General features: G+C 38.0%; 1 protein-coding gene across 1 annotated transcript in view; it reads right to left on the reverse strand.

Moving 5' to 3' along the window:
• The window catches only part of Chst9 (carbohydrate sulfotransferase 9), a 273378-nt gene that overhangs the window by 216530 nt on the left and 33473 nt on the right, over nt 1-23375 (reverse strand). Inside the window, exon 2 of the mRNA XM_021150961.2 lies at nt 21629-21845. The gene's annotated coding sequence lies outside the window, so the exon portion shown is untranslated. The remainder of the gene's footprint in view (nt 1-21628; nt 21846-23375) is intronic.

Raw genomic sequence — 23375 nt, forward strand, 5'->3', positions numbered from 1 at the left:
GAGGGAGGGAGGGAGGGAGGGAGGGAGGGAGGGAGAAAGACATAAAAGTAGAGAGGGAAAGGGAGAGGGAGGGGAAGCAGAAAGGCAGAAGAGCAAGAGGAAAGAGAGAGGGAGAGGGAGATGGGTGGGTCATTGAGGAGGGAGGGAAGGAGGAGAGATGAGGGAAGCAGGGAAGGAGAAGGGAGGAGGAAGGAGTGATTATGTTTTGCTGCAGCTATATTACTCCCTGGCTCCGCAAATTTAAGCCTTCAGTTGCTTCTCTATAAAAGGAAGCTTCTGGAACCAGAAGATATGGTATTTGAAAGAGAGGATTTAATTTTTATTAGGAAAATTAGAGTTTGGACAAGGTGGTATTATAGACTGGATCAATATTCACTAAGCAGAACTTAACTTGTCCATTTCTGTGAATAATTTAGTGAGTGAGTTCGCTACACTCACACTCAAAGTCAACACTAATGACTTAGTAATTATTCCAATTGATTTTCCATGAACTGTTGACTACTTTGTTGGCATACCAATAAACAAAGACAGACTGTGCAATCTCTGTGTCTCATGCTTACATCTTACCACTGTGTTTTGAAAAGGAAACAAACACATTGAAATAAACATTTCTGTGTATGTTTTACTAGAATTACCGCAGAACATATGTAGTGTCTTACAGAATCCTAATTTGGACTGCATTGAACATAAGGAAATATAATTATGTGACATAAGGAATTGTGAAGTTGATAGAATTTTAGGGAATATGTAACTTGTTCATGTATAGAAACTCTCAGATTTGTGAGCAAATAATAGCAGTTACATGAATAAAACTGGAATTTTATATAAATATAAGAAAAATACCCCAGACCTACTATTAAATGGAAAATAAAACAAGTTTTAAAAGTGTTTATGTAGACATATACCTTCCATATGAGGTTACAGATGTGAAAAATGATACATGCTTGAGTTAACAACTACAGAGACATACCTAAACATATAGGGATAGGTATACAATTTAGTATACTGTCATCTCAAGAATGTCAAAGAGAAGGTGTAAAGGTTGGAAATAAGAGCAAATGGAATGTAGAGGGATTAACGAATCGAGGTAATAAAACAGGTTACAACAGATTAGAAGTGATGGGTTCAAAGTTCTGAAACTTTATTTGTTGAAGTCTCTACAAGTATACAATGAAATTTTCTGAAGTTCACCAGCATAGAAGACTCTAAAAGACCAACTGGGTGACACATTTAAGTTGTGAAGTGGTTTTGTTTCAGTTAGAGTCTCACTATGTAGCCCAGGATATCCTGGAACTCATGATGTAACCAGGCTGGCTTTGAGCTCAAGGCAATCCTCCTGCCTTTACCCTTTCCAAATGCTTGGATAACCTGTGCTGGCCACCCATGACCCATCTGGGTTTTCTCTTTTCTTTTCAATATCAATAACTCAGCTTTTGTTAAAATATGTTGTAGTCTGACACTCCCTACTTCCCCCTGGCCCCTGCAACATAACTGTAGCCATTTTGTTCCATGCCTGCCAGCTATTTCATAATCTTGCTGTAGTGTGCCTGCCAGTCATTGTTACTGAAAAGTAACTTGACACAGAGTAGGGTCATGCTGATCACATTCCCTTCTATGTTCTGAGGTTTGTTAATCTTAAGGAATTTCACAAAGCTTTAAATCAAGTTAAAAGTCAATATGAACTTCTATGTATAAAATGGCTTGAGTCGGTGCACCTTCTCCACCAGAAGAGAGTTGGCCTCCAGGGAGGGCTTTGACCCTGGGACTCAGGTGAGATCACTATCTTCTCTCCCTGGTCTCTCAGAGACCAGTCAGAGCCGGAGAGCAGATGGGCCACAGAAGCAACAGAGCTTCCTAATCAGGGTCACTTTGGGTCTTCATCCTCAGCCAGGAGGCAGAGCTGATCCTTAAACCGCTGTATACCTTCCCTGCAAAAGGAGAGTTGGCCTCCAGAGAGGGCTCTGAGCCTGGGACTCAGGTGAGATCACCATCTTGTATCCCAGGTCTATCAGAGACCAGTCCATGCAGGACAGCTTGTGGGCCACAGAAGCAACAGAGCTTCTTGGACAGGGTCCCTTCAGATCTTCATCTTCAGCCTGAACATGGAACTGATTCTCAGACATCTGTGTACCTTCCCTACCAGAGGAGTGCTTGCCTGCAGCAAGTGCTCTGAACCCTGGGACTCAGGAGAGAGTTGGGCTCCCAGGATTGCTGACAGAGGCTAACAGAATCACAGGGGGAATAAGCTCCAGACAGAGACAGCTAGGACATCTAACATAAGAGATTACCAGATGGTAAAAGGAAAATGTTAGAAACTTACTAACAGAAACCAAGACCACTCAGCACTATCAGAACCCAGTACTCCTACCACAGTGAGTCCTGGATACCCCAATATACCCGAAAAGTAAGATTTGGATTTAAAATAATATCTCATGATATTGGTAGAGGGTTTTAAGAAGGGCATTATTAACTCACTTAAACAAATACAATAAACACTGCTAAACAGTTAGAAATCCTTAAAGAGGAAACACAAAAATTCTTTAAAGAATTACAGGAAAACACTGCTAAACAGGTGAAAAACATCGAACAAAACCATCCAAGATCTAAAAATGGAAGTAGAAACAATAAAGAAAAAACAAAGGGAGACAACCCTGGAGATAGAAATCCTAGAAAAGAAATCAAGAACCATAGATGCAAGCATCAGCAACAGAATACAAGAGAAGGAAGAGAGAATCTCAGGTGCAGAAGATTCCATAGAAAACATGGACACAACAATCAAAGAGAATGCAAAATGCAAAAAGATCCAATCTCAAAACATCCAAGAAATACAGGACACAATGAGAAGACCAAACCTAAGGATAATAGGTACAGATGAGAATGAAGATTTTCAATTTAAAGGGCCAGTAAATATCTTCAACAAAATTATAGAAGAAAACTTCCCTAACCTAAAGAAAGAGATGTCCATGGACATATAAGTAGCCCAAGCTATTATACCCAGCAAAAGTCTCAATTGCCATAGATGGAGAAACCAAAGTATCTATTCATACTACAAATGCAAGGGCATCCACATTCATTAAAGAAACTATAGTAAAGCTCAAAGCACACATTGCACCTCACATAATAATAGTGGGATACTTCAAAACCCCACTCTCACCAATGGACAGATCCTGGAAACAGAAACTAAACAGAGACACATTGAGACTAACAGAAGTTATGAAACAAATGGATTTAATTGATATCTACAGAACATTTTATCCTAAAACAAAAGGATATACCTTCTTTTCATTTCCTCAAGGTACCTTCTCCAAAACTGACCATATAATTGGTCACAAAACAGCCCTTTACAGATACAAAAATACTGAAATTATTCCATGCATCCTATCAGATCACCATGGACTAAGGCTGATCTTCAATAACAACATAAATAATAGAAAGCCAACATTTACATGGGAGCGGAACAACACTCTACTCAATGATAACTTGTTCAAGGAAGAAATAAAGAACAAAATTAAATACTTTTAGAGTTTAATGAAAATGAAGACAGAACATACCCAAACTTATGGGACACAATGAAAGCAGTCCTAAGAGGAAATCTCATACCTCTGAGTGTCACAAAAAAGAAACTAGAGAGAGATTACACTAGCAGCTTGACAGCACACCTAAAAGCTTTCGAACAAAAGGAAGAAAATTCACCCAAGAGGAGTAGACAGAAGGAACTAATCAAACTCAGGGCTGAGATCAACCAAGGGGAAACAAAAAGATTTGTAAAAAGAATCAACCAAACCAGGAGCTTGTTTATTAACAAAATCAACAAGATAGATAAATCCTTAACCAGACTTAAGTGAGGGAACAGGGACAGTATCCTAAATTAATAAAATCAGAAATGAAAAGGGAGACATAACAACAGATCCTGAGGAAATTCAAAACATCATCAGATCCTACTACAAAAGCCTATACTCAACAGAACTAGAAAACCTGGATGAAATGTTCAATTTTCTAGACAGATACCAGGTACTAAAGTTAAATCAGGATCAGATTAATGATCTAAATAGTCCCATACCCCTTAAAGAAATAGAAGCAGCAATTAATAATCTCCCAACCAAAAAATGCCCAGTACCAGATGGGTTTAGTGCAGAGTTTTATCAGACCTTCAAAAATGACCTAATTCAAATTCTTCTCAAACTATTCCACAAAATAGAAACAGAAGGTACTCTACTAAATTCATTCTATGAAGCCACAATTACTCTGATACCTAAACCACACAAAGACCCAAGAAAGAAAGAAAACTTCAGACCAGTTTCCCTTTTGAATATTGATGCAGAAGTAATCAATAAAATCCTCACAAACCGAATCCAAGAACACATCAAAATGATCACCCATCATGATCAAGTAGGCTTCCTCACAGGGATGCAGCGATGCTTTAATATAAGAAAATCCATCAACATAATCCACGTAATCTGCTATATAAAAAACCTCAAGGACAAAAACTACATGATCATCTCCTTAGATGCTGAGAAAGCACTCAACAAAATCCAACACCCATTCATGATAAAAGTCTTGGAAAGATCAGGAATTCGAGGCCCATACCTAAACATAATAAATGCAATCTACAGCAAACCAGTAGCCAACATTAAAATAAATGGTGAGAAACTTGAAGCAATCCCACTAAAATCAGGGACTAGACACACCTGTTCACTTTCTCCCTACCTATTCAATATAGTAATTGAAGTCCTAGGCAGAGCAATTTGAAAACAAAAGGAGATCAAGGGGGATACAAATTGGAAAGAAAGAAGTAAAAAATCACTATTTGCAGATGATATGATAGTATATATAAGTGACCCTAAAAATTCCACCAGAGAACTCCTAAACCTGATAAACAACTTCAGTGCAGTAGCTCAATATAAAATTAACTTAAACAAATTAGTGGCCTTTCTCTACACAATGGATAAACAGGCTGAAAAAGAAATTAGGGAAACAACACCCTTCACAATAGTTCACAAATAATATAAAATACCTTGGTGTGACACTAACTATGGAAGTGAAAGATCTGTATGATAAGAACTTCAAGTCTCTGAAGAAAGAAAGTGAAGAAGATCTTAGAAGACAGAATTCCATGCTCATGGATTGGCAGGATTAATATAGTAAAAATGTCTATTGTGCCAAAAGCAATCTACAGATTCAATGCAATCCCCATCAAAATTCCAACTCAATTCTTCACTGAGTTAGAAAGGACAATTTGCAAATTCATCTGCAATAACAAAAAACCTTGGATAGCAAAAACTATTCTCAATAATAAAAGAACAAGCTGTACTACAGAGCAATTGTGAAAAAAACAAAAACAAAAACAAAACAAAAAAACCTTGAATGGTAGAGATACAGTGACAGACAGGTAGAACAATGGAACAAAATTGAAGACCCAGAAATGAACCAACAGACCTTTGGTCACTTGATCTTTGACAAAGGAGATAAACTCATCCAGTTGAAAAAAGACAGCATTTTCAACAAATGGTGCTAGCTCAACTGGTAGTTATTATGTAGAAGAATGTGAATTGCTCCATTCTTAGATCCTTGTACAAAGCTCAAGTCTAAGTGGATCATGGAACTACACCTAAATCCAGGAACACTGAAACTTATAGATGAGAAAGTGGGGAAAAGCCTTGAAGATATGGGCACAGGGGAAAAATTCCTGAACATAACAGCAATGGCTTGTGCAGTAAGGTCAAGAATCAATAAATGGGACCTCATCAAATTGCAAAGCTTTTGTAAGGCAAAAGACACTGCAAAGACAAAAAGGCCACCAACATATTGGGAAAGGATCTTTACCAATCCTAAATCCTATAGGGGACTAATATCCAATATATACAAAAACTCAAGAAGCTGGTCTCCAGAAAACCAAATAACCCTATCCAAAATGGGGTATAGAACTCAACAAAGATTTCTCAACTGAGGAATACCGAATGGCTGAGAAGCACCTGAAAAAATGTTCAACATCCTTAATCATCAGGGAAATGCAAATCAAAACAACCCTGAGATTCTACCTCATACCACTGAGAATGGCTAAGATAAAAAAACTCAGGTGACAGCAGATGCTGGCAAAGATGTGGAGAGAGAGAAACACTCCTCCATTGTTGGTGGGATTGCAAGCTGGTATAACCACTTTGAAAATCAGTCAGGTGGTTCCTCAGAAAATTGGAGATAGTACTACTGGAAGATCCAGCAATATACCCATAAGATGTTCCAACTTGTAATAAGGACACATGCTCCACTATGATCATAGCAGCCTTATTTATAATAGTCAGAAGCTAGAAGGAACCCAGATGTCCCTCAACAGAGGAATGGATACAAANAATGTGGGGCATTTACACAATGGAGTACTACTCAGCTATTAAAAACAATGAATTTATGAAATTGTTAGGCAAATGGATGGATTTGGAGGATATCATCCTGAGTGAGGCAACCCAATCACAAAAGAACACACATAGTATGCCCTCACTGATAAGTGGATTTTAGCCCAGAAACTCAGAACACTCAAGATGCAATTTGCAAAACACATGAAACTCAAGAAGAAGAAAGATCAAAGTATGGATACTTCCTTTGTTCTTAGAATGGGGAACAAAATACTCATGGAAGGAGTTACAAAGATAAATTTTGGAGCTGAGACAGAAGGAAGGACCATCCAGTGACTGTTCCACCCGGGAATCCATCCCATAAACAACCACCAAACCCAGACACTTGCATATGTCAACAAGATTTTGCTGACAGGACCTTGATATAGCTGTCTCTTGTGAGGCTGTGCCAGTGCCTGGAAAATACAAAAGTGGATGCTCGCAGTCATCCATTGGATAGAATGTAGGACCTCCAATGACGGAGCTAGAGAACGTACCCAAGGAGCTGAAGGAGTCTACAACCCTATAGGAGGAACAACAATCTGAACTAACCAGTATCCCCATAGCTCGTGTCTCTAGCTGCTTATGTAGCAGAGGATGGCTTAGTCTGACATCAATGGGAGGAGACATCTTTGGTCTTTTGAAGATTATATACCCCAGTACAGGGGAATGCCTGGACCAGGAAGTGGGAGTGGGTGGGTTGGGGAGCAGGGCACAAGAAGGGTATAGGGGACTTTAGGATAGGAAACTAGGAAAGGGGACAACATTTGAAATGTAAATGAAGAAAATATATAATAAAATAAATAATAATAATACATTATGAGCTCTCTGTGTCCTGTCCCTCCCAGCATGTTGTAACTTGCTCTTGTGCCTTTGCCTCACCATGATGGACTCTTACCTTCTGCAACTGTCAGATAAAATAAACTCTGTTTTCTTAAAAAAAAAATATGGCTGGAATCAGAGCCAATCATTGTGGTTTGTGTTTCCTTTATAAGCTGACAAAAATATGTTTGTTGTGGTAGCTCATCTCATCAGTATTATGTGTGTATTCAATAAGATCTCTCTGTCTGACTGAGATCAACGTTCATGTGGTTTGTGGAGAGAATCTCAAAAACCCATCAAAAACAAAATTTTAAAAAGGAAAGGATGAACCTTTCTAGGTTATATATTTTAAAAATTCCTATTTTTCATTTATCTCAAAGTCTTAAGATTATTTTGCGGGCTGGTGAGGATGGCTCAGTGGGTAAGAGTACCCGACTGCTCTTCCGAAGGTCCAGAGTTCAAATCCCAGCAACCACATGGTGGCTCACAACCATCTGTAACGAGACCTGGCGCCCTCTTCTGGAGTGTCTGAAGACAGCTACAGTGTACTTACATATAATAAATAAATAAATCTTTAAAAAAAAAAGATTATTTTGCTTTTTGATTTTGTAATTATTCTTTTTCTTCTTAACTAAAATATAATAAACATGTATGTTTATGTGATATAGTGAAGTGTGCACACGCACATGGTATATATATATATACATATATATATATGTATATATATATATATATATATTGAATTGACATAATCAGTATCTTTACATTCATGTCCTTTAAACTTTTCTCTTCTAGATCACTTTTAAACTTTATGTTCCACTCATTTTGCCACAAATGACATTTTTTTCTTTTTTATGGTAGAGAAATATTCCTTATGCATATATTCTACACTTTCTCTCAGATGACACATTGCTGATATCAGTGGAAACTTTTCAGGGTACTCCTGGAAAAATTAGATGGTCCACCACACATGAAGCACTTTCATTTCTGAAAAAATGCAGAACGAGAACCAGCCTTACTTTCCCTGTTAACTGGTAGAGATTTTGTTGAGCATGAATTCACTCATCCAGGCAACATTTCCCATGTTCCTAGATAGGTGCCAGGCACCAATCTAGAAACATCTGTATTGTGTTGAACAGGCAGCCCCTTGAAACCAGTCGTATAAAGAAAATTCAGAGCACTGACGGGAGACTCTTTCATATTATTTCCTGCTGTACTCTATCATATAGGAAAAATAGTTATTCACATCTATGATGGGGACATTTTGAAAATAATGGCTCCTCTCTATGAGTTACAGCTGTTTATTGAGCATGAGAAATGTGTTCTAACAGAACAGGGACACTTTAAGGCCTTGGAAGACATGAATCCAAATCAGAAACATTTTCTGGGGGGCTTTTCTTTAACTGCTCTTCTTTTACCGTCCACCCTTGCCCCAAGCCCAGTGCCTTCAGCTGTTCTGGTGTCTATGATGGTAAATAGCCACACAAAATTTGAATTTTGCATCATATAGTCCATACACCAGACCCAAAATTTATTTATTAAAATCGAAATTTCCCCAAAAGAAAGTCATTCATTGGCCATGCTTGAGCCATCCTATTTTCTGTACTGTGTCCATCCAGTGGTTCATGGTCCATTGGGAACAATGGTAGATGCCTGGCAGAGGACCTCATGATGAGTTTATAAGTTACTTTCATGGTAGGTCCTAGTACATCTGAGCAAGTATTATGAGAGAGGAGGGGAAGCCTGAAGAAGCAGTGGAGCTACAGGCTCAGGCTGCCGTAGAAAGGTGAATGCTGAGCTGAAGCAAGCTATCGTTGAATGCTTGGTCCACACTGGAGCAACAAAGGAACACATCATATCACTAATTCTTACGAGCCTTTTAAAGGGTATGAACAGTGCTAATACCAAGGTAAAATAATTGCTTTCTTTTCAGATTCGAACAAAATTCGAAAGAGAAAGTAATTAAGGAGCAGGGCACATACTACCTGTCTCAAAAAAGTACTGTCTGAGTGACATGCCAAGTCCAAGTGTCCCCTAAGAAATGCTCTCATCATCTACATTCACTCCAAGCCTTCTGAAGTCTGAAAGCAGGCATATTTCTGTAATGAAGTTTATCTCTAATTATTTGAAAGACTGTGTTATTCCAATAGGGCACTCTGCATGAAACATTTGTCCAGCAACAGCAGCTCCATCAATGAGCTAACTGTGCCTCAGATTTATAAGACTAATAGACTTTGTATCTACCCAGCTTACACGCATTTTCCCCTTTCCCTAGTAAAAGCTTCACTTTTCTCTACTTCCTTCAATATGCACACGTCACCATGGTATCACACTCGGAATCTTGCAGTTATGTCTTGTGTCTGGAAATGGGTCATTACTTGTTGCAAATCCTCTATGTATTTGGTTTAATCTAGGGCTTCCCTTTGTTATGAAGTATGGCTGTTGAACATTAGTCAGTTTCAAAAGACTTGAAATGACTTGAAAGCAACCACTCTTTCACTTCTGGAAAATGAAGCAAAGTGGGGAATATCCAAAGTCATAGAGGAGACTCAGGCACTTGGGGCAAAGAGGTAGGATACAGCGCATAAGTCCATTAAATTTCATGGGGCTTGATGATTGCGAATTAATATTGAATTTAAAGGATGAAATGGATACATAGCAAAGTAAGGGCTGACCACATTTACATCTGGAGCAAGGGGAGGCAAGAGATGCATTGGTCACCAAGTACAAGGCCACCTCCTTTTGGAAGCCTGTATAATTATCATGAGAACAAGATCATACATAAGACAAGAGATTGATAATTATCATAAACCAAATTACAAACAAAACTATAGGAGATGAAAGGTCAGAGACACTTACTTGAGGATGTGTAGGAACATTCCAGCTCTGTTCTACAGGATAAGAGAAAACTAAGTCATGCAAACAGCTGAGGGAGGAAATATGCTTCAGAAAAAAAAAAGCAGCTGACAGGAAGGTCCTCACATGGGCAAGCATGGCAGTGTTCAGGGGGAAGGAATACGCACTTATTTTATTTTACGAAGTAAGCCACTGTGAGCAAAATCAGAGGAAGCAATTCAAATTTAACAAAAAGAAGTTTTTGTGCCCTGAAACAATGATGGACAATAAGCCCAGTGCCCTTCCATGCTCACAGTGCCTCTGCTATTGGTCAGGTACACATAGAGAAGGATGCACAATTTCACAGTATTACAATCAACCAGGATAAGCAGCCTGATTTTGGAGGCAAAGAATATATCCTCTCACCAGAGAGTCTCGGGAGAAAAGAATTCTATGAAGCAAATCTAGAAGCAAAGCTTTAGATGTTAAAACAATTAGAAAGAGTTTGAAAGAGAAAGTAAAGTTGAGTCTCTTCAGACTTTACAAGAGGCACAGAGACTGGAAACCTGAATCAGCTCTCAGAGAAAGCTGGAGGGTGATGAACTTCTGCCTCACACATCTATCTGGTCCTTACCTTTTATTTCCATACTTAGAAAAACAGGAGAATTAATATGAAACTGATGTCTGTTGAGCCCTGGAAAAGAAAATGTTGCTATCTTTTTTTGGTTATCTTGATGTTGGATGCAGCACTTGAACTGGACCTTACATACAGAAAACCACACCATTGTTCATAAAGAACATGACCATCATGTATTTGTGACTAAAGTTCTACAGAACCAGAAGTGAACATGGTTTTCTTTTGAAATAGGCTTTTACTTAATAGTTCAGACTAGTCTTGAACTCATCATGTAAGCAAGGCCAATCTCAAACTTATGAGCCTTCTGCCTGAACCTCTGGGGTGCTGGGGTTAGTAGTACTGTACCATCAGTTCTGAATGTGACATTAAGTATTGATAAGATGGAACTATAACTATTTAGCCCCAGGTTAGTGTCATAGCTTTTGTCAACCTGAAACAAAGCTAGGCACACTCGGGGAGATGGAATTTTATCTGAAGAATGGCCTCTGCCAGGTAGGTCTGTGGAACATTTTGCTAAATGCTAATTGAGGAGAGAACTCTTCACAGTGGACTGTACCCAGTAAGTGGTCAATGATTTGTCACAACAGAAAACAAGCTAAAACAGTTTGATAGTTAACTTACTTATTTATGTAATGGTTCTGGGACTGGTGTCCTCACAAATGTTTTACATACGTCGTCATCAGTCACCTTCAATATAGCCCAGGTAAGAATTTAGTTATATAACTTTTCATATATATTAATGATGCTGTAGAGCAAAACAATTGATTTGGAGTTCTAATGATGCTAACTTGTGAAGTAAGTACAGATATCAATACTTAACTGGTGCAAGTCAGAAAAAATTGGTAAAGGTCTGAGAAAATGTGAGTATTTAAAGATAGAAAAGTCAGAGTTGGCATGTGCATGTTAGAAATATAAAAAAAAATCATCAGTAAGTAGCTAAAATGCTTCGTCTTGAGTAAAAATGCTTAGAGGTTGTTTATCGAGGTTTGCATAATTGACACCTCAGGAAATTTCTTGATTTTGAAAGGTTGAGACTAAACTTCATAGGGAAATATTTCAGAAAAATGAAATCTATCAGATAAGATTCAACTTGAGGTTCCCCTGCTTTGAATTTAAAATATATGTGTTACCTCTTCACTGTGTCATAGTGAATCTTAAACATGTGTATCTCAGGCAAGTCACGTACCTGCACAGTAAAAGGAACACAGAAAAATATTATGAGAGTGACCTTGGTTATCTCTTTCTTGAAATGGTTTAAAAATCAGAGACTTCATTCTTTATGAAACATACCAGTCTGTGTGATGGAAGGTTCAAAGATGCAGTAAGAGTGTGGCTGCAGAGGTCAGAATGCAAGGTCTACTAAGTAACACAGGGAATTCTCAAAGGATGCTGTCGTAAGGCAGTGGATGCCTCAGGAATATGAAACCTGGTCCTTAGAAATGCTGAAACAAGTCTATGGGAACATTTGTTCAGGATATTGAAAATCCACATAAATATTATGTATTCTCCTACAAGGCAAGGCTATGGAGCATCTGCCACACATTGGATGCTATGCTATTGGAAGGGTGAGCTGAGATATATTAGTCAGAGTGATTCATCTGCAGAATGATCAAAGAGATTGAAATTAGAGCTACATTCATTCTAATGGTGAGGCATATATCTAGGGTTCGGGAACTGTGAGCATGGAGTCAGTAAGGGGATTGGTCTGGTAGAAAGAGAGATGTGGAAATGGAGGTATAGGCTAGTCTTGTCTGTGGGCTTTAGGGTCAGGTTCTGTAAAGGACAATAGCAAATCATGAATGTTCTAAATGGAGTGATAAAATTAATTTATATTTTTCAAAAATAAAAGAAATGACTGCGCTCATAGCTAGATATGACAAATGGGATGATGGGTTAAAATGTTTACCCAGCTCATGGATTCCACTGAGTAGGATGTTCAAGTTGAGGCAGCTTGAGCTAGTAAGAAATTTCTTTTCCTAGTGGAGAATCTTTAGAGCTCTAGGATGGAGCAGTGAATCACATAATAAGAAAGACTGTGCAGTCAAGCAGGCTCCCTCCTCTCATAGAGGCACAGTACTGTTGGATTAGAGACCCACTCTTATTCCTCATTTATCTCTAATTAATTCTCCCTAAAAGGCCAACCTCCAGGTACCATTAAATTCAGAATCACCCTCTTTATCTCCACAGAGTGCGAATTATATTTGGACAATACTTTTGGTGAAGACATGGAAACCACAGCAAGGGAACCTTGAGAGTTGGTCTACGTAAATCTGAGATTCTGTCTCTTGTCTCCTACGGCAATACAAAGCAGCCCCATACCATGCACTGTTATTGCTTTTTTGGAATGAAGAGGGAGAATTGATGGATACTGAATGGGCTCTACTGGCCTGGGCTCTGTCCCTCATGAGGATTCCCACTGCTATGCTTTTCTGGTGCACCTTCTTTCTAGGAGTAGCCCTTCTAGAGCTTCCATCTGGTTTACAGTTTCATCACTGACAGCCGACCAGGCCTGACAGCCGACCGGGCCTTTTGTCTTTGCTGTAACTTATTATTCTGTCCCATAATGGAGAGAACTTTTGTTTTATTGTCACAATAGAATGTCCTTGCCTACCAATGAATTGACTGGGCACAGGACCATTTTTGTCCTCTACTATCTATGGGGCTAGAATCTTCAGGGAAAAGATTTTTTGTTTGTTTGTTTGTTTTGTTTTGGGTTTTTTGTTGTTGTTGTTTTGTTTTCTGAGTCACCATAATACTCTTGCATTCACTACATTGTTTGGTACCTTCAGCTGTGGAGGTCTTAGGACATACTTCAGAGTGAATGTCTCACCTTGGCATTGCAAAGCATTGTGGTGGCTTAAGGAGGCAGGAGCAACAACCAGGCAGTGGTCCTCCCAGCACCCAGCCCTGTCACTGTCCTTCCAACTTCCACATGGGCATCCAGACTTGCCTGACATTAAATACATTCTCCCAACCATTCATTCTAGAGCTAGGACTGAGAATTTACTTTTTACTTTTGTTTTGTAATCTGTTAAGGTACAAGATTGGGCAGCATCCAGTCCCTGAGAGCTGTAATGGAGTCTTAATTATACAGCTCAGAGCAGGCACCTTTATGGATGCCCAGACTCATTTTCTGCTAAGAAGAACAGGCTGCAGCCATGAATGTCTACTTGCCAGGCACTATGATGAATGCCTTGCAAACACAGCTTTCTTTAAGTTTCACGGAAGTTCAGGTCTCTCATATTCAGGGTCTCATTGGATTGGAATTTTTTTCTGTTGACCACATTTGTCTTTAAGTAACTCCTTCAAAGGATCTTGTTCTGAACAGCATAGATTACAGTTTTACCCACTTCATCCCTAACTACATGGGAATGTTATCCCTATTTTATAGATAATAAAACTGAGTCCCAGAAAGGCTAAGGAATATGCTCAGGGGAACAGAGGTATAGAGGAGGGCACTAGCTGGACAGCTGGACTCCTCAAGACCTTTCTGAAAACTTGTGCTTTTAACTGCAAAATGTTTTTTTTCAAATTCTAGTCACAGCCACAAAACACACAAATGAATAATTTTAATTAGGTGTCAAGGAATAGCTGAGTCACCAAAGTACATGGTACATAAGCATGAAGACTAGAGCTGAGATCCCCAGAACCCACACAAGAAGCCAAATAGAATGGTGGCTGAATTGTGATCCTATCATTTAGGAGATGGAGCCAGGGATGGTTCAGGCACGCCAGCTAACTAACTAGACAAATCAGGAACTCTAAGCTCAGTAAGAACCTTGCTAGTACTAGAGGAAGATATTTGAGCTCAATCTCTGACCCTCACATGCATGCACACACTGTACACATGAACCCTCACACTCCCTCGTGAACATGCATATATACACACAGGCACATCACATACACACATGAAATTAGATAAATGTTTAAAGAAAGGAAAACAAGGGCATTATAAAGCAACTGTCTATTATATGATGGCTGAACAAGTTTTCATTTCTCCATCATCTAATTTCCCTCTTGTTTCAAAAGGACTGTGTCTTCATCATCTTCTACCAGTCTGTCTGGACATTTAAAAAAGATTTACTTTGAGATTTTAAAGTGTGTTATTTAAAAAAAAATCCCAGTAAAATGAAGGTAGAGTAGAAGTCAGTCTGCAGCCTCTATTTCACAGCCCTCAAGAGAGATTGTGATGAGAAGCTAGGAGTTTCTGAAACAATTGAAGAGTACAGGAGATCCAAACCACTGCAGTTCTAAGTGTCTGCTTCAGCTGTGGGGAGCTACGGGAACTGAAGCCAGCTCCTCTTATAAGTGCTGTGTGTGTGTGTGTGTGTGTGTGTGTGTGTGTGTGTGTGTGTAAAATGTCCAAAAGACGGGCTGTTTCCAAGTTTGTCTTACCATTCAAGCACATATTTAGACCTTTTAGTTTAAAAAGCATTGCATTTAAAAACACCTAACATCCCCAATGTTATTACAAATGGATACTAAACACCTACGTCCCTATCACAGGTTTTATTGATGCTCTTGTATTTGTTGCACACCCATTTAATCTTTTAGGACTCCTAAGAGATAAGAAGTCTGTGTATGGCTCACAATTTGGCAGCCCATTACTTCATCATGATAGGCAACTTGCTCTCACTTTGTTGGGTCTCATAAGTAATAGGAACTATCTTTGCCTCTGCTGGACACAAAAATAAACAGGTGTGGTTCTCATAGTGGTACAACCTCAGTTTAAGTCTGGAACTACACTCTGTACAAATGTTTGACATGGAGCCATTGGATAAATTGTTCATCCTTTAGGGTGTCAGTTAATTTTGGCTATAAATCATCCATCTACTTAGGTATTACAAGGATAGGAAAAAGTTTCTATTAACATATGATGCTTATCAAGCTTTCAACTAAGTAATGACCATAGAAATACATTTTATTTATTTTTATTTTTAAAAATAATTGTGTGTGTATGTGTATATGTAAGAAGACACATGTGCCACAGTATGTATGTGGATGTTAGAATCATATAAATATATTCTTCTTTATGTACTGGAGACTGGTAAAATGCTCTAAAATTGTAGAAAATTCCAATGTTTACAAATAACTAAGAAAAAGATTGTTTTCAGTCCCTCCTCTACTGTATTCCAGGCTACAGAGTTTTATCTATTCTTTCATCTAATCTCTATTTCTAGATGGTATCTCTCCATGAAAGAAAACCAACATTAGGAGTTCATTTTCAGGGAGATTGTCCTACATATTTTATTGCATGTGACTTCATTAAATATTACAAAAATTTATGCAAAACTCAATAATGTAGTGTCTCTAAGTCATAGTTTGTATAAATTAAAGGGAATGAAGAATACATGTTGGGAATACATCACAGGCTCTAGAAAAAAAATATAAACAACCTCTTTCAACAAAGGCCACTGCGTCAATTAAACAAATCCAAACTATCTTCAAAGATAAACCAATGAAGATATTTAAAAATGAAAATGACTGCTATACTTTGTTATACTGGAGGCTCCACACTGTTGTTTACCAGATATTTTAAGGACTTTTTATAGAGAACATACTTAAAGTAGGTCACAATTGGAAACAATTAAGAAATCACTCTGCATGTGCTGTCTCCACACCCACCTCCTTCCTTCTTCTGGCTCCATTGTAAGGCTACCAGTGACCTCCAACAGACCTACTTAACAAGTAGCAATCAAGTTAAATCCCTTCCTATTGCTTTGCCTGTCTCTGGGAGCACACACAGCTGCTCTGAGCTAGCTGCATGCTGTTCCCCAAGCTCCATTGTCTAGCTACCACTCCTACAGCCTCCAATAGGCCCCCATACAAGAAACATCCAGGCCTGCTACACCAAGAACATCCAGACCAAGACTGCCCACAGGAGTACTGCTTCATGGGGAACACCTGGGTCAGAACTCCTTCCGGATACCTGTTACACTGGAAACATCAGGGGACAACCAGATGGACAAAAGCTGGATTAAGAACACAGAGAAGACCCAGGGCAACATTGGACCTTCAGAACAAAGCTATACCACTACAGCAAGCCCTGTATATCTTAACACAAATGAAACACAAAAAATGAGCTTAAATCCAACCTTATAAAGATATAAATGCCTTTAAAGAAGAAATAAATAAATCCCTCAATAAATGCGGAAAATACAATTATACAGGTATAGACTTAAAGAGGAAATTGATAAATCCCTCAAAGAAATACAGAAAAATACAATTAAACAGGTTAAGGAAATGAATAAAACTGTTGAACACCTGAAAATGAAAATAGAAGCAATAAAGACAACACAATCTGAGGTTATCCTGGAGATAGAAAACATAGGAAAAAGAACAGAAACATCATAGGCAGCCATCACCAACAGAATACAAGAGATGGAAGAGAGAATCTTAGGTATGGAGAACATGATAGAAGAAAATGTTTTACATTATTTTATTTTTTTAAAATGTTAAATCTTAGAAATTCCTGAAACTTCCAGGAAATCTAGGATACTATGAAATGACCTAACATAAAAATAATAGGAACAGAAAGTGAGAATCCAAGCTCTGAGGACCAAAAAAAAAAATATATATATATATTTTCAGCAAAATCATAGAAGAAAATTCCCCCAACCTAAAGAAAGAGATACCTATAAACATACAAGAAGCTTACAGAACATGAATTAGATTGGATCAGAAAAGAAAATCCTCCCACCATAGAATAATCAAAACACTTAATGTGCAGATCAAAGAACGAATATAAAAAGCTCAAGGATAAAAGGCCACATAACAAACAAAAACAGACTTACTAGAATTACACCTGACTTCTCAACAGAGACTCTATAAGCTAGAAGAGTCTAGAAAGATGTCTTACAGCTTCTAAGAAACTGTAGATGCCAACTGATATTTTTATACCTAGCAAAAATTTCAATCACCATAGAGAGAGAAAACAAGATTTTCTAAGACAAAACCAAATTTAAACAATATTTATCCACAAATCCAACCCTAAAGAAGATACTAGAAGGAATACTCCAATACAAGGAGGTTAATCACACACAAGAAATCATAGAAAATAATTCTACACCAGCAAAAACAAAATAAGGAAACACACCACATACAAATACCACCAACATCAAAATAACAGGAATTAACAATCATTGGTCATTAATATCTCTTAACATCATTGGACTCAATTCCCTAATAAAAAGACACAGGCTAACTGAATAGATGTGAAAACAGTATCCACTATTCTACCATGTACAAGAAACATACTTCATCAACAGAGATAGATATTACCTCAGAGTAAAGGGCTGGAATAAGATTTTCCAAGCAAACAGACCAGAGGAACAAGCTGGAATAGCCATTCTAATAATCTAATAAAATTGACTTCAACAAAAAGTAATCAAAAGAGATTCCCTAGGATACTTTATACTCGTCAAAGGAAAAATTCACAAAGATGACATGTCAATTCTGAACATATATGCCCCAAATGCAAAGGCACCCACATTGATAAAAAATTTAATAAAGATTAAATTGTACATTGAATCCCATAACCTAATTGTGGGAGATGTCAGTACCACACTCTTACCAATGGATAGGTCATCAAGACAGAAACTAAACAGAAATAATGAAACTAACAGAGGTTATGGATCAAATGGACCTAACATCTATCTACAGAACTGTTCACACAAAATAATATACCTTCTTCTCAGCAGCACCTCACAGAATCTTCTCAAAAATTGACCATCTATTTAGTCAAAAGTAAGCCTCAACAAATAAGAAAAATTGAGAAATCTCCTTGTATCCTCTCAGACCACTATGGATTAAAGCTAGACTTCAACAACAAGAGAAACAACAGAATACCTACATACTTCATGGAAACAGAACAACATTCTACTCAATGATGACTAGGTCAGGGAAGAAATAAGAAAATAAAGACTTTCTGGAATTCAATAAAAATGAAGGCACACCATACCCAAATTTATGGGACACAACAAAAGTTCAGAGCACTAAGTGTCTTCACAAAGAAAGTACAGTATTCTCATACTAGCAATTTAAGAGGACACCTGAAAGCTCTAGATTAAAAGAGAAGCAAACATACCCCAGAGGCATAGAGAGCAGGAAATAAACTCAGGGTTGAAATCAGTAAACAAAGAGAATAATACAAAGAATAAATTAAAAAAAAAACAACAAGAGCTGGTTCTTTGAGAAAATCAACAAGATAGAAAAACCTCTAGTCAGTCTAATTAAAAGACAAGATACAGTATCGAAATAGACAGAATCAGAAACGAAAAGGGGGACAACTACAGACACTGAAGAAATTCACAGATTCATTAAGTCTTCTTCAGAAATCTGTACTCCACAAAATTAAAAAATCTAAATGAAAGTTAAATCACGATCAGGTAAACAATTTGAATAGTTCTATAACCCCTAAGGAAATAGAAGCAGTCATTTAAAGTCTCTCAACGATAACAATAACAACAGCAACAACAAACAACAACAAAATCCCAGGTTTAGATGGTTTCAGAATTTTACCAGACTTTCAAAGAGGAGTTAATACCAATACTTCTCAAACTATTCCACTAAATAGAAACAGAAGGAACATTGCCAAACTCATTCTATGAGGCCACAGTCACCTGATACCTAAACCACACAAAGAAAAAAAGATTTTTAGATCAATTCCTCTTATAACAATTGATGCAAAATTACTCAATAAAATACTAGCAAACCAAATCCAGGACACATCAGAAACATCACCCATCACAATCAAATAGGCTTCATCCCAGTTATGCAGCAATGGTTTAATATATGAAAATACCTCGATATAATAAAAAAAAAAACTGAAAATTAAAAAAAATCCACATGGTCATCTCATTCTATGCTAAAAAACTTTGGACAAAAATCCACCACCTTTTCATGTTAAAAGTCATGGAGAGATCAGGGATATAAGGCCCATACCTAAACATAACAACATTAACATAGAGCAATCCAATAGGCAACATGAAAGTAAACAGAGAGAAACTTAAAGCAATTCCAGGAGAGAGAATGGCAATGAATGTGGGACATCTCTGGAAATAACTGGAGATCTGGGACAGGAGAGGCTCTGGGGTGTCTGTGGGGGTAACCTTAGCTGAGACTCCTACCAGCTGAGTATATAAAGACCGAAGTGGGGGAACACCAGGGCCAAAAAGGGGGAGTGGGTGGGTAGGAGAGTGGGGGGTTGGGTATGGGGGACTTTTGGGATAGCATTGGAAATGTAAATGAGGAAAATACCTAATTAAAAAAAAAAAAGACCGAAGCGGTCACCTCCTGTAGCCAGATGGGACACACCTGTAGTAGTACAAAGAGAACATACCTCCATAGTGCAGGGAGGGGGACATCAACCCACCCAAAAACCTTCAGCCTAAAATTTCTCCTGTCTACAAGATGCACAGAGATAAATATCTAGCAGAGACCTGAGGGCCATCCAAATGACCAGCTCAATTCGGAACACATTCTATATAAGATAGCCAATTCCTGACACTGTTAATGATACTCTGCTATGCTTACAGTCAGGAACCTAGCATAACTGTCTCATAAGAGACTTCATCCAGCAGCAGATGGAAATAGATGCAGAGATCCACTGCCAAACATCAGATAGTGTTCACGGAGTCTTGTGGAAAAGTAGGGTTGAGAATTGAGCAAGCCAGTGGGGTCAAGGCCACCACAAAAACACCCACAGAATCAACTAACCTGGGCCTACGGGGCCTCACAGAGGCTGAAACACAAAAGACCATGCAGGGATTGGACCTAGGTCCCCTACACATTTATAGCAGAGCTGCATCCTGCTCTTCATGTGGGTCCCCTAACAATTGGAACAGAGGCTCTCTCTGACTCAGTTGCCTGCAGTTGGGTCCCCTCTCCTAACAGGATAGCCTAATTGGGCCTCAGAGGGAGAGGATATACTTTGGCCTACTGTGACTGGATGTCTCAGAGTAGGTGATGTCCAAGGGGGGCTTCTCTTTCTCTGAGGAAAAGGAGACGGGGTAAAATGGGTATGAATTTGTAAGGTAAGACTGAGAGGACAGGGATACAGGGCAATAGGGGTGTAAAGTAAATAAGTAAGTTAGCAAATAAATAAATAAATAAATAAATAGATGGGTAGATAGATAATAAAAAAGAAGCCACTCTGCTTCTAATTTATTTTTCTTAATAGTTATAAATCAAAGTCCATGTCTCCCCCAAAGGTAGATTTCATTAATAGCCATATATATATAATGTTTTCTGACAATTTTCCTTTAATAACATCATTTTAATTATAAATATAACCCATTTTAACAGTCACTGGATGCCTCCTATGCACAGCCAATTTAAACTGAATGATGAAATTTGGCCTATCATCTCTTGCAAATGAAATTTTATTGAAACACAGGCTCATCATTTAATCACTTAGTATTAATGGTCATTTTTGTCAGATGTCATCATTACTTAATAGACAGTATGATGGAAATATTATGGCTTACCAAGTCAAAAATTCTTGACATTAGAACTTCATAAGAAGTTGTTTCAATCTCTGTTTAACAGCAACTGTTTCAAGAATTATCATGTTGATGTCGAGTTTCAACATAAATATTAGTATTAAAAATGATTTCCACACATTTTGCTCATCTTTTGTCTTGGTGCACATTGATGGGCAGACCAGAGAGGGAATAAATGCTCTACTCCTATAGGCAGTTTGCAGGAGAAACAGTAGTGTGCTAATGGGACCAGCATGCTCTGTTTTGATAGGACAGACACTGCAGTGTAAGCAACGAGCAAAGGGCCACTTGTTTGAAAAATAGTCACTCTTTAACATCTGGGCATTTGAGTTATGGATGTTGGAAACTGTGAGGCTTACCAAATGCCTATCAACATCACAGCAGCATATTTAATACCAAGGAGCAATTGTGGTTAATACAGGGAGAACATAGAATCCACATGTTACCTGTATGATGTTCTTCAATCCATGCTTGCAAGTACATGAAGAGCAGAAGCCCTGCTGTCCCAAACAGCAGGACAGAAAAGAAGACTTGTTTGGCTTTCATGACCACTTCAGACCACTGTGTCTCTCTTCATGTCTGAATCCAAAGACTGCAAAGCTCTATTCCTCCATGGAGTTTTAATGTTTTCTTAATCTCTTGGAGGTCATTCCACAGAGTAACCTAGAATTTAAAAATTTCACATTGTAATGGCTAATGGGGTTCATGTTCAAATATGGAAAAATGCATATCAACAACACTGAAATCTCAAGTACATGGTAAAGTATGGAAGTATAGTAAATCCTTTCAGAAAGGAACTGGGTGTCTTATCTGTGGAACACTTGACATTCTTATCTTGCCCATAATAAAGCACAGGGTAGCATTTAATCAGGTGAAAAGTTGGGCTGAATTTAAGCTATTTCAAGTTTTAAACAGTCAGAGTGAAGATGTGAGTTATATCATCATGATGAGAGGGAGAATAAAAGAAATAGAATGAATTGACAAAGAAGGAGGAAGGAGGGTTAGACATGCTTGAAGAATCAGGGGAAACCTTTAGAATCCAATGGCAGGAGGATGCTCAAACTTCTTAGGAAAAAAGGACCCAATAACTCCATGGAACCGTGTTTCAACTCTGGTCTACATGCACATACACATATACATATGGTGTAAATGTAGAGTGTAAATGTTCTAGTAAGGACTGTGACACTCTGCTCTCCAGGGAAGGACCTCAGGTTCAGTTCTGATGTAGTCCCTTGTTTTTGAATATTTTGATGTGTGGTTGGATGGCTCTGTGGATGAAGTCTGTAAATGTTCAGTACAGACACTTGTTTTTGCCAAATATTTTTAATCCTATATTTGATGAACCCAAAGATAAAGAGGAGTGACTGTATATAAAATTCAAACCTGGAATGCTTAAGCTAGCATTTCTTATTTAGGTAAAATAACAGATTTATTCGATTTAAATGGTGGATTTACAATCATTGTGGGCATAGGGAATGAACAGCAAAGGGCCTGGGTCTAAAAATTTCCCCACAAGAACATAATTAATGAAATCTATTAGAACTCATAAAAATCCACCTCAGCAATGAAAGATTACTTAAATTATAAACCGAAAGAAAAACCTATTGAAATCAGCTTTTTCTTTGAACAAACTAATTAATATCTTAATTTTATTCTATGTAATGCTAGAAGTGATTCTGAGAATGCAGTAGAAATGTGAACATTCTCCTTAAACAATATAAAACCAAAGGCATCAAATGCTGGTATCTGTATGACTCTTCCTTAAAACTCAAGAGAGGATAATGGTGTCCACTGGACCGTACTAAGCAGCCTGAGGCTTTATTTGGTTAACAGCCTAGCCAATGGGATTACTGTCAAGATGGTATCTAAGACATTAGCCAGCCTTGGCCACACACATTTCCTCTCTGGAAGACTTGCATAAATTTTTCTTCAGTATGAAGACACTGTACACACTGCTATGTCTATATCTGATCTTTATCTCAAAATCAAAATCTTTGAGAGAACTCTTTGATGGAGAATACTGTACATCTTAGTTAAAGACTGTATTAGGTTACCTCATTCAGGATGATATCCTCCAGATCCATACATTTGTATAAGAATTTCATAAATTCATTGTTTTCAATAGCTGCGTAGTACTCCATTGTGTAAATGTACCACATTTTCTGTATCCATTCCTCTGTTGAAGGACATCTG

Source organism: Mus caroli, chromosome 18 (genome assembly GCF_900094665.2).
Source record: "Mus caroli chromosome 18, CAROLI_EIJ_v1.1, whole genome shotgun sequence".
NCBI classification, from domain to species: domain Eukaryota; kingdom Metazoa; phylum Chordata; class Mammalia; order Rodentia; family Muridae; genus Mus; species Mus caroli.